The sequence below is a fragment of the Eurosta solidaginis genome, chromosome 2 (genome assembly GCF_040869045.1).
Source record: "Eurosta solidaginis isolate ZX-2024a chromosome 2, ASM4086904v1, whole genome shotgun sequence".
Classification (NCBI taxonomy): domain Eukaryota; kingdom Metazoa; phylum Arthropoda; class Insecta; order Diptera; family Tephritidae; genus Eurosta; species Eurosta solidaginis.
Genome location: NC_090320.1, coordinates 99,040,783 through 99,053,988, shown reverse-complemented (window position 1 = coordinate 99,053,988; position 13,206 = coordinate 99,040,783). Strand labels below are relative to the sequence as shown.

The 13,206-nt window shown below is 41.9% G+C and overlaps 1 protein-coding gene and 1 pseudogene across 8 annotated transcripts in view; one reads left to right on the top strand and one right to left on the bottom strand.

Moving 5' to 3' along the window:
• Positions 1-13,206, bottom strand: part of LOC137240104 (uncharacterized) — a 1,657,600-nt gene that overhangs the window by 268,904 nt on the left and 1,375,490 nt on the right. The gene's annotated exons all lie outside the window — the stretch shown is intronic.
• The window catches only part of LOC137239218 (integrator complex subunit 7-like), a 47,373-nt pseudogene continuing 36,577 nt past the window's right edge, over positions 2,411-13,206 (top strand).

The window sequence follows — 13,206 nt, the reverse complement described above, 5'->3', positions numbered from 1 at the left end:
TGCTCCGATTGTTAGAGCCTTAAAAGAGTTTAATACGCTTTCAAAATCCTGTGGGTCTGGGCTTTTCTCCACAAAATACTTATTCAAATCGTTTTTAAATGATTTATTTACGTAAACTTATACTTAGTTTTTAGTTTTTACGCTTAAATACTAGTACGTCTTCTTGTAATCTGTGTGAAAATTTTTACATTTTCTAGATTAATACGAAATAAATAAATAATAAAATAAATGTAAAGAGCATCGTCAAACGGTTCGGGATGATAAATCGTTCGCTATTCTTGCTTCTATTTCCCCTTATGAGTTAAAGAGCGATGAGTGGTATATTGATATTGACACGTATGCTGTGACAGCTCATTATACGTAACTTTTAGAAAACGAAATGAGAGAATAGAATTTGCGGGAAACAAGTATATATAAGCAAACGGAATTGGCGAAGTATGTGTACACACTAATAGCTATCGAATTAAATTGAAGGAAGGTTTGTACGTGCCGGACTCAAAATGTAATTTCGTATCAGTAATGAGGCATGCGAACACGGATTAGTTGTGAGCTTTGAGAATGATCAAGCAGTCATCAAATAGAAAAATTCCGTATTGATAAAAGCGCAGTTAGTTGATGGTTTGTATGTTTTTAAGAGTACCACAAACAAGTGTTTTGGTGTTGAGCAAGACAACGAAACAACTATTTGGCATAACCGCTTTGGCCCTCTAAATTTTGAGAGCTTATGTGAAATTGCAAATAGCATCGGAAAGTCGTGCCAAAAGCTGATTAGAAGTGGTGCACCTCGATTTATGAGGTCCCATGAACATAAGCTCGATTAGCGGCTCGAATTATTTCCTCATCTTAATCGATGATAAATCGCGATATATACTATTTATTTACTTTTTGAAAGCTGCTTTTAAAAAATTCAGGCAAATGGTAGAAAAGCAAACTGATAAAAAGATTAAGTGCTTCAGAAGCGACAACGGCCGCGAATATCTTAATGTTGAATTTGAAACGTTTTTGATTAAAAATGGTATACAACGCCTGTTGACAACACCGTACCCAGGCAAAAGGTCGTAGCTGAACGGGCCAATCAAACCTTAGTTGAAATGGCACGCAGTATGTTAGTGCATAGTAAGTTGTGTGAACATTTTTGGGCAGAGGCGGTGTCCACGGCAGTTTACCTTCGAAATAGAGCCGCAACAAAGTCGTTGGTTAACAAAAGACCGTTCGAATTGTATACAGGTAAAAAGCCTACAGTAACACATCTTTAAGTATTCGGCTCTTCAGCGATTGCACTAGACAAAGCGCACTCAACGAAATTTCAACCCAAGGGAAAAGAATACGTTATGGTAGTGTATTCAGACACCTCCAAGGCTTATAGCCTGATAGATCCAAACACGCGTAAGGTGATCACAAGCAGAGATGTAATTTTGATGGAAAATACGCATTTTGGCGTCGACATCACGTATTTTGGTGAAGCTTTTAATGAAGATGTAAGTGAGAACGATACTAAGAATAGAAGATTTTAGCGAAGAATGCCAACTGAAGAAAGCGCCAAAGGTATAGAAGAAGATAGTGAATGTACAAATGAGGTGCGGTATGATCTTGGTCCACGTAGGGAGCATCATATATTGAATATGATAGATAGCAACGAAATGCCTGTACCAAATTCTGTAATGGAGGCGTTGGGTAGTGCGCATTCGGCAGAGTGGAGGGCCTCTGTGAAGGAGGAGTACGGCTCTTGGTAAAAAACTAAACTTGGTCATTAGTGGATCTTCCTACAGGCGAAAAGGCAATCAGCAGCAAATGGGTATACAACATAACAAGAAATTAAAACATTACGTTTTAAGAGCTGTTTGGTGGCAAAGGGGTGTAGTCAGCAGTTTGGAGTGAACTTCACGGAAACGTTTTCACCGGTGTTGAGGTATGCGACAGTTGTTTTACTGTTGGCGTTAGCGTGTGAGCAGGAACTGCATTTGCACCAAGTGGATATATCTCCAGCATACCTAAACATCAACGTACACGAGGTAGTTTATATGAATGATGATGACGATGAGTTTCCGCACCGATTGCTGAAGCTCAATAAGGCACTATATGGATTAAAGCAAAGTGGGCGTGAATGGAACTCTAAGTTGGAAACAGTACTAAGATAGTTTGGGTATTCGTCAAGTAGCCTTGCGTGTATATGAAACACGAAAATGGTAATTATAACATTATACATACATAGCTGTGTATGTTGATGATTTAGTTGTAGGTGGCACTCGGTTAGAAGACGTCATTGCGACCAAAGCAAAAATTGCGAACGAGTTTGAGTGGTTGAAGGTGGGCAACTGCGGTATTTTCTGTGGTTGGAGATCCAGCGCGAAGGTAAAACAGGCACAATTACTCTTGGTCATAAAAAATATATATCCGATTACGGTATCGTATGCCCGACTGTAAGGCTGTAGTGACACCGTTAAATGCTGGGTTCCACGCCAGCTGTGATGATGCGAAATGTAGACGTGTTGATAAAACAAAATACCAACCGCTTATCGGTGCGTTGATGTATTTGGCAATATCAACCCGACCGGATATTCTGCGTTCGGTATGTAAACTGTCGCAAAAGTATTCCGATCCACATTCTGAGCACGAAGCAGGGGCTAAACATGTGTTACGATACTTGCAAGGTACGAGCGATTTTAAACTACATTACCGCAAACCAGGTCAGCCCCTCGAATGCTACGTCGACGCTGATTGGGGCGCTGATGTTGTCGACAGGAAGTCTTATACAGGCAGTGAACCTCATGCTGTCGGCGCAGTATTCTCGTGGGAATCGAAAAAAGAAAACGTCGTTGCCTTAAGTAGCACAGAACCTGAATATGTGGCGTTTTCTACAGCTGCAAAGTCTAGGTTAGGTTCCGAGGGCTGCGCTGGACACTATGGTACCAGCTCACTACTTAGGCCACCAACGGGCCCATTGTAATACCCTATACGGTCTCAAAGAGGAACCCTACCCTGCCTAAAGCGGGTCAAACCACTTAGTGGAATTTATATATTTTGCTAGAGCCTTGACTTCATAGCTAGAGACCTCAGCAAGGTCATGTAGAAAAGGTTTACCAAAGATGGCCAGCCTATGCCTACTAAGTGCTGGACAATGACAGAGGAGGTGCTGGACACTCTCCGACAATAGTCGAAGGTCGCTACCCCCATTCTAGCACCATGCGTGCCTATTAAACAATGCTCTGTTAGAACCCTTATTAGGAACGACAGAACTGATTTGTTTAAAATCAGAAGCGCTCTTGTGCGCCCCTTGTCATATGAGGGCTAGGTTAGCCCGGATGCCTCACACGATGATATGGCTGACCATAGTCCATTGCAATTCATATAGTGCTTGTGTTCACACGAAGCCTGAAAGTGGCCATGGGTATACCTACCGAATCATTTCCCGGAAGGATATGGTCAGTGGTGCTTCTTCTGACCAGCTCGTCTGCTCTGCAGTTGCCTTCAATATCCCTGTGCCCAGGTACCCATATAAAGCTGATAATGAAATGCTGAGCCATCTCGTTAAGAGATCTGCGGCATTCAGTGACCGACTTTGCGTTGTCCACGAATGAGTCTAGGGCCTTTAATGCGACCTGGCTGTCTGAGAAAATAAACACCCGTTTACCATCCTTAGGCATAGACGCGAGATGATTCACAGCCCTGTGTACTGCCAGCATTTCAACTTGGTAAACACTACAGTGATCTGGTAAGCGAAAAGAGACCTCTAGACCCAGATCCGGTGAAAAGGGGCCTGCTCCCAGCTTCCCGTCAAGCTTAGAACCATCCGTGAATATGTTGATGCACCCGATATCGATTGTTGTCTGGTATTCCAGACTTGTCGCGATGGTATATATATACTATAGTTTTTAACGAAGACGTTCTTTGGCGTGCAGTAGTCAGTGCGTACCGGTATTGGGACTGGGGCGTTCGTGCCCAAGATTGTTGCGTGTTCACTAGATCCATTTGACCAGAGACCTGTTTCCCTTATGCGTAGAGGGGCGATGACCGCTATTTCCTTTGCCACCAGGTCAAGAGGTGGAAGGTATAGCACTGTGTTTAGTGCTTCAGACCGAATGGAGCCGAGAGCGCCGGTAATGCAGATGTCCGAACTCCGTTGCACCTTTTGAAGCATTTTAAGATAGGTACTTTAGCTAGTGCAAGCCACCAGACCAAGGCACCATAAAGAAGAATCGGGCGCACAATGGCTGTGTAAATCCAATCGGTCACCTTAGGGGAGAATCCCCTGGAGGTGCCGATTGTCCTCTTGCAGGTGAACAGCGCTGATGCTGCCTTCTTGGATCGCTCCACTATATGGGCACTCCATAATAGCATCCTATCCAGAATGACTCCAAAATACTTGACTTGATCGCTAAACGCTATAAACGTACCCCCAATTCTTGGCGGTGTTAGATTTGGTGCTTTGTACCTCCTCGTGAAGAGGGCAAGCTCGGTTTTATCCGGGTTGACTTCCAAACCTGTGGCTGTGGCCCAGTGCGAAATTTTGGATAGTGCGCCTTCCATTAGGTTGCAAATAGTTTGCGGAAATTTCCGCCGCATGGTGACGCAGATGTCATCTGCATACGCGATCACTTGGTGACCTTCTGCCTCCATGAGGCGTAGTAGTTGGTTGACGGTAACCACCCAAAGTAGGGAAGAGAGAACGCCGCCCTGCGGAGTGCCTCTGCCGATCGGTCTGCGGATCATGCATCCACCTGGCTCAGTTTTAATCTGCCTACGCGTAAGCAGATTTTATATAAACTCCTACAGCTGAAAAAGAGGCAGTACATTTAGGAATGCTCTTTGCTGAAATGGGTTTTTCCTATTAATAGCCCAACACTAATTTCTTTACATCTAGTTAAAAATCCGGTGTACCATTCCAGAAGTAAGCATATAGATTTAAAGTTTTATCATGTTAGGGATTTGTATAAGTCAGGTGAGATAAGTCTAAACTACATTTGTACTGAAGATACAAAAGGTAAAACATTGTAAATTTAGAGCCGAAATGGGTTTGTATTAGTCAGATAGACTACATGTTGAGGAGGAGTGCTGGTAATAAGAATTGTTAGGCAACAAGATATATTCACCGCTACTTTTAATTTTCTTTTATAATGTCGTTCTTATTGATAAAGCTTTTAAGCTATGCAAATAATCATATATGTAACTTTTCTTTTTTTTCGTCAGTGTCAAATATAGTTACTCTCGTAGACTAAAGTTGTAAGTCGTGTGGTTTCTCTTGTTTTATTCGGTAATACTGTGCACATAAGTTCTCTATACCTCTGATACCTAGGCCAAGAGACGTCTTCTCTGCACCTCAGAATACTGCAGTAAAACTATAATGAGTTGGCTGGGAAGATAACGGAGTTAGTCAATTTCATTGAGCGGTAAAATATCCGCATAGCTGCGATCCGAGAGAATAAGCTCACTGCAAAATCTGCTTTGAAGACCTGGCTACAACGTCTATAGAAAAGATCATGCGAGAGCAAATGAAGGCGGACTCTCATTTATTTCTCATTACTCTGTGCAATAGGATCCCGATATGCACCGTATGGACAGTGTCAAGGAATATCTGTACGGTCAGGCGATACGAATTAAGGAACCATCAACATCTACATCCCCTCGTTCACTTACTGCAAGCAAGGGATATTGCCCCGATATCAGTGATCTTCTGTTGTTGTTGTGGTAACAGTGCTTCGCCTCATTCAATGGGCACGACCGCTCACAAATCGACATCAAAGTTCTCTAACGGGAGTCCAAGAAAACTAGCATTTTCAACAGGGGCGGACCAAAGAGAGATTGGTGTTAGAGGCGTAGGTTCCACATTACAATTGAAAAGATGGTTGGTGTCATATGGGGCCACGTGGCATGCTGGACATACATTACGTATGTCAGTGTTGATTCTGGACAAGTAAGAATTTAACCTGTTACAGTATCCAGAACGAAGTTGGGCCAGGGTGAATCGTGTCTCCCTTGGTAGTGTGCATTCTTCTGCAAGGGCATGATATTGCATATTAATAACAGGGTTCACCGGCCGCGTCCTGGCAAAAGCGTTGACCGATTCTGTATGGACTGGGCTTGGGACCTGCTTAGGGCCTGGTTAGGCTGTGTTGGCAGGTGCAGGATCTCGTCATAATGCTTATGGAGATGTTCCCTTAATGCCAGCGGAGGGGGGCTAGATCAATCAGTTGTTTGCTAGGAAGTCCTGGTTTGTGACTATTTAGCAAAAACTGCCTGTTCAACATTTCGTGGTGCTTTTTAATCTTGAGCTCTTTGGCCTCACTATGCAGGTGTTGTTCGGGAGTCATAAGAAGATATTTAGTTCTGATTGCAGCATTTTGACAGGCCTGAAGCCTTTTCCAATATGTATTTTTAAGACCAGGCGACCAAACTTGTGGCGCGTACCCCCCCCCCCCCCCCCCCCCCCCCCCAGGTGGTTCCGACAAGCGACTTAAGGATTTTGTTGCGGCTTTGTACTTTAGACACAATTTCGGTGGCATGCGCCTTGAAGGTCACAGTATTATCGACAGTTACCCCTAAGATCTTTGGGTGACTGACAGTCGGCAGTGTGACACCATCGACGTGAACGTCCTTCCACGTAGGAAACAGAGTGGCCGTGGATTTTTTCAGTGATAATGCCAGGTTGCGCGATGTGAAGAAACTAGAAAGATCGGGGAGATAGCTTTTACTTTAGAAACTAATTCATCAACTGAAGGGCCAGGTCCGTTGCCATAATCGTGCAGCCGTCGGCATAGGAAATTATTGTGACTGGGGTAGGGAGTTTGGGTATGTGTAAATTAAACAGAAGCGGGGATAGGACACCACTTTGTTGTACCCCTGTTTAATTTTCCAAGAATTTGAGTTTTCGTTCCTAAATTGAACCGACGCTTGCCGAGCATCCAGATAATTTGCGGTCCATATTTGGAAGGTGTGAGCTTTCTATGCTCTGGAGTAGCGTTCCGTGGTGGACTGTGTCAAAAGCTTTTGACAGGTCAAGTGCCACACGAACACTTATCTGAGTGGTTATGGCGTTTAGTGCGATTGTGCTATTCATTTTGCGGAAGCCATATTGGTGGCTGGCTAGGCGAAGATTTGCCGCGAAATGAGGTAGCAAGCCGGTTTTAAGTTGGATTGTACAGGGATTTGACGGTTGACCACAATTTAGCAACACCCGCAGAGAGGTCATTTACCAGCCGCATAATATCCAAATTGAGACTCAGTCGTGAAATGCGGTATGATTTGAGGTATTCTACCGGCCGGAATGAAGCGTGCAGAAGCTGCGGAGAGCGCGTTTGCCTTGCCGGACATCAGTCGGGATGGGGAGAGCAGCAAAAGATTGATTTGTGAAGGTTGTGTAGCTGTCCCAGTTAGCTTTTTTAAAACAAATAAAAATTTGCTTTTCAGAAGTGATGAAATTGGCAGGTCGCTGTATTGGAAGGAGTATGGGCAGGTGGTCAGATGCCAAAGTAAGCATCCGCTGACATTCAACGCAGTTTATGAGCCCTGCGTTGACGATTGAGATGTCAGGCGAGCTGTGAAAATTACCTGCAATTCTGGTGGGCGCACCGCCGCTTATCGTGCAGAAAGCCGTATTGTCGATTTGATCTGCTAGCTGCCTGCCTCTGCTGTCTGGCAGTCTGGAATGCCAGACGTCGTGGTGAGCATTGAAATCTCAAGGATTAGTCGTCACTCTGGGAGTCAGAGATAGGTGAAGGCGGCTTGAAGGATATAGGCTTTGTCGAGTGCTCTGTCCGATTACTGCTGGAGTACCTTTTGTTGATGAGTTGGTACTTGTGTTTTGGCAGCACGGTGCAACGAATTCACCGGTCAGACAATTACAATTTCTAAGCCCAGAGCATCTATTAAGGTAGCATCGGCCAAGGCATGAACTGCATTGGACCGATGTCGCGATATTAAATTTTCTTAGTTGTCAAACGGAGCACTCCTTCTTACGCGAGTACGTGAGTCGGAAAAGGAGGGGAGAGACGAGGGTAAAAACTGGTGATCGGCATTGCTACTGTCCATGCTACGTAGATTGTACTATTGAGTTGCAGTGGCCGCGTTAGCTGCAAGCGCGGTTTGGCACGAGCAAGAGCGGACAGTTGATGTGCCCTGCTGGGCAGCCTTGTTGCTAGAAGTTGGCGGAGGTATCCTTGCGAGTGAACCGCGGGACGCCTTGGACGTGAACAGCAGGGAGCCACAAAGGTTTTGTAGAAATTTCGGGGGCGACGAACGTTGGGATCTAACCCAGAACAGCCCGAACGATGTAACCATATTTATACATGACACACTGGCAAGAGTATGACCGTCTGCGATAAATCCTTTTCGGACATATGCAGCAGAGCCACAGCCTGGGACCGGGTTAGGTTCAATAACTTCCCAGAGCAGGAGTATCTGGAGTAGTCCAGCTGCAAGGAACTGCTCCGAGGAAGGACGCAACACTGGTTAAAATGGTATCATGCTAGGTAATTTTAGTGACCACCATGACCTGTGGCATTGTGATCCCCAAGCAAACAGTAGGAGTGAGATCTTGGCGGTTTATATAGAGAACACGGCGTTCTACATGATAAACGTCGATGTCCTCACCCGTATGGTAGGAAGCTGTCATAATTCCATATTTCATATTTCAGACATCTCTATCGTGAACGAAGGGCTTGTAAACTGCGTCGACTTGCAGCCGATGGTAACATTGGCATTCGACCACCTACCCATACTCCTTCCGCTTGAACGATCGGCCGAATTCATCACATCAAAAAAGGTCTCTTTCATAACCTTCAAAAAAGAAACTGCGACGAATATAAGCATACAAGGATAATATTTTTGTTGCGCTAACAATCCCGACTGATGTTCGACAAGTGAAACGTGCTTTCCGCAAGGTTATTGAATCCGCGTTGGTGTTGTGCTGAATAAGCGAAATCAGTGATGCAAAATTCTTTAGTAGGTTGCAGTGGTTTAAATTCTCCTTTAAAATGATTCTCAGCTCACACGTAAGTTCCATATATCAACAGGTATGAGAAGGGTTTGAAAAATCACTTTATTTGCTTAACTATAAAATAGCGTCTGAAATCATATTTTGATTTTCACACTTCATCATTCAACACCCAAGTCTCCCGGTTTGACATTTCCTAAAGCTGGTGGCCCTATTGCCAACTAGTCCCTTAGAGTGAATCACATTGGATATAACCTATCAACCATGTTTAAATATGACCAGCACGTGACGGCTCCTGTTACAAATGTGAATACGTAGGCACATTTTTTAACCAGGTTAGGCTTTGTCCATCGCAAGAACACTCAAAGTGGTGAAGCAAAACTTTCTCAAGACAGTCGAACAAATGGCCGTGTGTTTCTACTAGCCTAACGTAGGGGATCGTCGAACTAGTCTGAAAACTGAAGGCGGTAATCTATAATGAGCTCTTATATCATAAGGCCGGGAACGAAGACTATCTGCGAATTTTGGTCTACATTTTAAAACTTTTATCCACAGTCCTTGTAAAGTTTAAATTATGTAGATGAGCCAAGGATTATATGTTTTTCACCCATGTGTTACCCAATGATATCGACTTAGACTACTTATGAGGGCTCGAGGGCGGCATCCTTGGCCGAATAAATACTCCCCAACATTGCAAGGTGTGTTTTTGGTGTAGGGTGGAAGCACAGTGCGACAAAAACTTCCGCCAGAAAGTATTCGGAGCTACAACCCTAGAGCTTCTAGGAAAGTGACGTCGACGAAGGTATGAGTTCGAAGTCGCAGCCCTTCAACGTATAAGGGCCAGGATGCGTGGTAGCGACTGGTGGTCGGGATTGCTACTGTTCGCACGTCGGGAATTGTAGCTCCTAGGAACAGCCGAAAAACTGAAGGCGCCCATTGGCGCGATCAACAATAACCCAGCATTGACGCTAATCGCTAAAAACTGTGCCCACGAGAGTCATGACTATTAGTAGATAATTGATAGAAACCGTAAGTCGCCTTTGTACGTGACCAGCATGTAGCCACAAATGATTTAAAGAAATCGTGCCGACGACGGGTATTAGAGTTAGCCCAGAACATCTCCTTCGGTAAAACTACGCTACAAAAATGGTATCATTTTCTCTCCCTTTCTCTGCAAGGAGCTGCTCCCGAAATTGTTTGAACGATCCGCGAAATTTGGACGCAAAAACCGCGGATCTTTCCGAAATGGCCGAAACGTCGATTTCCTTAAACACTTATAAACAAAACCTTTCCAAATATTTTTTTTTTTAAATTTTCGCTATACAAGCCTCCCAGATACTCATCCGCAAGTTAATGACATTGTTCCAAATCGTCGAACATACTCGTACCATTGACGTCAGCAGTATGTTTCCATATTCATTAGTTGTGGACAATGTGATACTCTGAAGTCCAGCGATTCAATTAAGAGGTTTACGCCGATCACTTTGTCAGCACGCCGGACACCGATTCATACCAAACAGTATTTTATTTATAAGCTTTTATTTAGTTTCACTTCTGTTGTATGTAATGAAATCTTGCAAGTTAAATTTGATACATTTCCCGGTGTCCGATTGAGCTGAAATTTTGCACACATGTATAACTCCAATATTACTTTGCGAGAATCGATAGCAAGAAAAGGAGATCCTATATGTTCTTAATTATACCATCAAAATTTAACACGCTTTTTATTAGAACAACTGGACTGTGATATAAACTGTAAGATTTAATAATTTAGGTGTAAAGTTTTAATGTTAAAAATATATAATTATGTACAATATAAAATTTTTTTGTCGCGGACGAAAAAAACCTAATTATTGTTAAAGGTTACAATGAACTTATAAAGTGTTATATTTCTTTACAGTCAATTTATTTTTTACTTTGTAGTTAATTTTATTAACCAATAATAAAAGCTTATTTAAAAAAAATTTTTTTTTTTTTAATTTTATTTATAACGTAAGTATTAAGCGACCGCGCGTAAACAAGTATTGAGGCTGACATGATGACCATGGTGCGTGATTAAAAATTAAATATAAATTATAATAGATATATGGTATAAACAATAGAACTACGCAGCTGCTAAGCACATATGTATAAGAAATATATATAAAAGCGCTCAAAAGTCAAACACTAAATATTCCTAGAGTAATTTTGTTTAAACCTTCACCAAAACCGAACTCTGCGGTTCGGTAGAAAGGGAAACAAAAAGATAAAAGTCCCGACGTAAAGAGAAAAATGCTGAGCAAACAGTTTCTGGTGAATACCCAGAATCCTGGGCATCCCAAAAGAGATCTGATTAAAGAGGGTTAACTTCCGAGGGGCTTAAGAAGAGGGAACTTCACGAAAAAAAGTCAACTTTTTGGTAGGGACTATCTACTCGATCGGTGATAGCGCCAAGCCCTGTTTTTGATATCCCACTTAAGTCAACCGGATAATAAGTGTATATTATCGTCACACATTTTTTTCGCAATAACTTTCATTTAAAGAAATGTATTGTAATGAAATTCAACACACTGTTTCTTCTGACCGCGACTAACACTTGTGCAAAAAATATTATTTTAAAATGAAATATTTGCGATGAAAAAATGTATATTGTTCATGAACATTTATATCGACTTGCGGATAGTGAACCTACTGACAAATGTGTGTAAGAGATATGTACATTTTAAAAATGTGTTTAAATATATTTGAACATACTGCCGAGGGGAAAGCTGATTATAAATAAGTATATCCTAAAATTTATGTTGTACTATTTGTACCTAGATTTTTTATGTCGCCTCCACCTTTGTGTCGGATGTAAGGTTCCGTCTCATTATTATCCTCGGAATTTGATGTAGTGATCGGAAAGCCTGGTTCCTTATTTTTTGGTGCTCTCCAAGTTTTTAATTGTTGAAGAGTGCGGGTGTATTTACCTCGCCATCGGTTCCAACAATTTGAATCGATATCAACTTTGAATATTCCACTTTTTACCCTGGTTTTAGACATTCCCGCAGAAAATGTTGCCGGATGAATAAAATGCGATGTTGGTGAAAATTCACTGATTTCTTCTCTCATTGCCGTATCGTTGTTGAACTTCTGTTGAAGGTGAGTACGTATGTTCAGTGCAAAGGTTTCTCTTGGTATCACCGTTGTATTATCCAAATTAGCATCTTTATGATTTATTCCACGGATTGGCAAGTTCGACCAGAATTTTCCGCCGAGGGAAAATTATGCGACGTTTTTGGTTTTGTTGCTGATTCAGCGAGTTTTTGCTCATCATTGCATCGTGGGTGCTGTTTTGCTTAAGAGATTGTATGACGTTTGTGATATATTTATCTTCATTAACTTGCTGTTGCGCCAACGTGGTATCACCATTGGTTACGTCCCTGTGGATTTTAAACTCACTGTCACTATCGCATGCAGCATTACTTGTTTGCGGCATGAACAGCTGGCGTAATCGTGGAGATGGTGCAAATGCGGGTTTTTTTCAGATTCATCTTTGCTCATTTGATTTTAGCTCTTCCTTAACTGACGAATTAAACTTTATTGGCTTTAAGGATATGAATATATATTTTTTGTCATATTCCATTAATATGTTATATATAGAGAAATTCAATTTCTGGGTCAAAGACCTCAGAAAAATCTTTTTCGTGATAGGATCGCATTTCCTCCACCAACGTGTGGAGCATGATATTGAAGTCTCTGCTCTCATCAATTTCACATCTTTCAAGCAGCATTTGAAGATGATAAATTTTTCTTTTTAGTACATTTTTTTTGATAGGCAGACCGAAGTCTCTCTGGCCTTCGGGGTATTTTGTCATAGTGTTTGAAGATTGATCTAAAATTTTCTCATTTGCTTTAAGCTCTTCCTTAACTGACGAATCAGACTTTATTGGCTTTTATGGATATGAATATATATTTTTTGTTATATTCCATTAATATGTTAGTATAGAGAAATTCAATTTCTGGGTCAAAGTCCTCACAAAAATGTTTTTCTTGATAAGATCGCATGTCTTCAAACAACGTATAGAGCATGGTATTGAATTCCTTGCTCTCTTCAATTTCACATCTTTCAAGCAGCATTTGAAGATGCTCAATTTTCCTTTTTAGTACATTTTTTTTTTTTTTTTTTGATAGGCAGACCAAAGTCTCGCTGGCCGTCGGTGTTTTTTTTTTAATAGTGTTTGACTATGTATCTTAAAATTTGGTTTTTTTATTGCCTGTATATGTCTTTTTAACAGGCTTATTACCACCACAAAGTG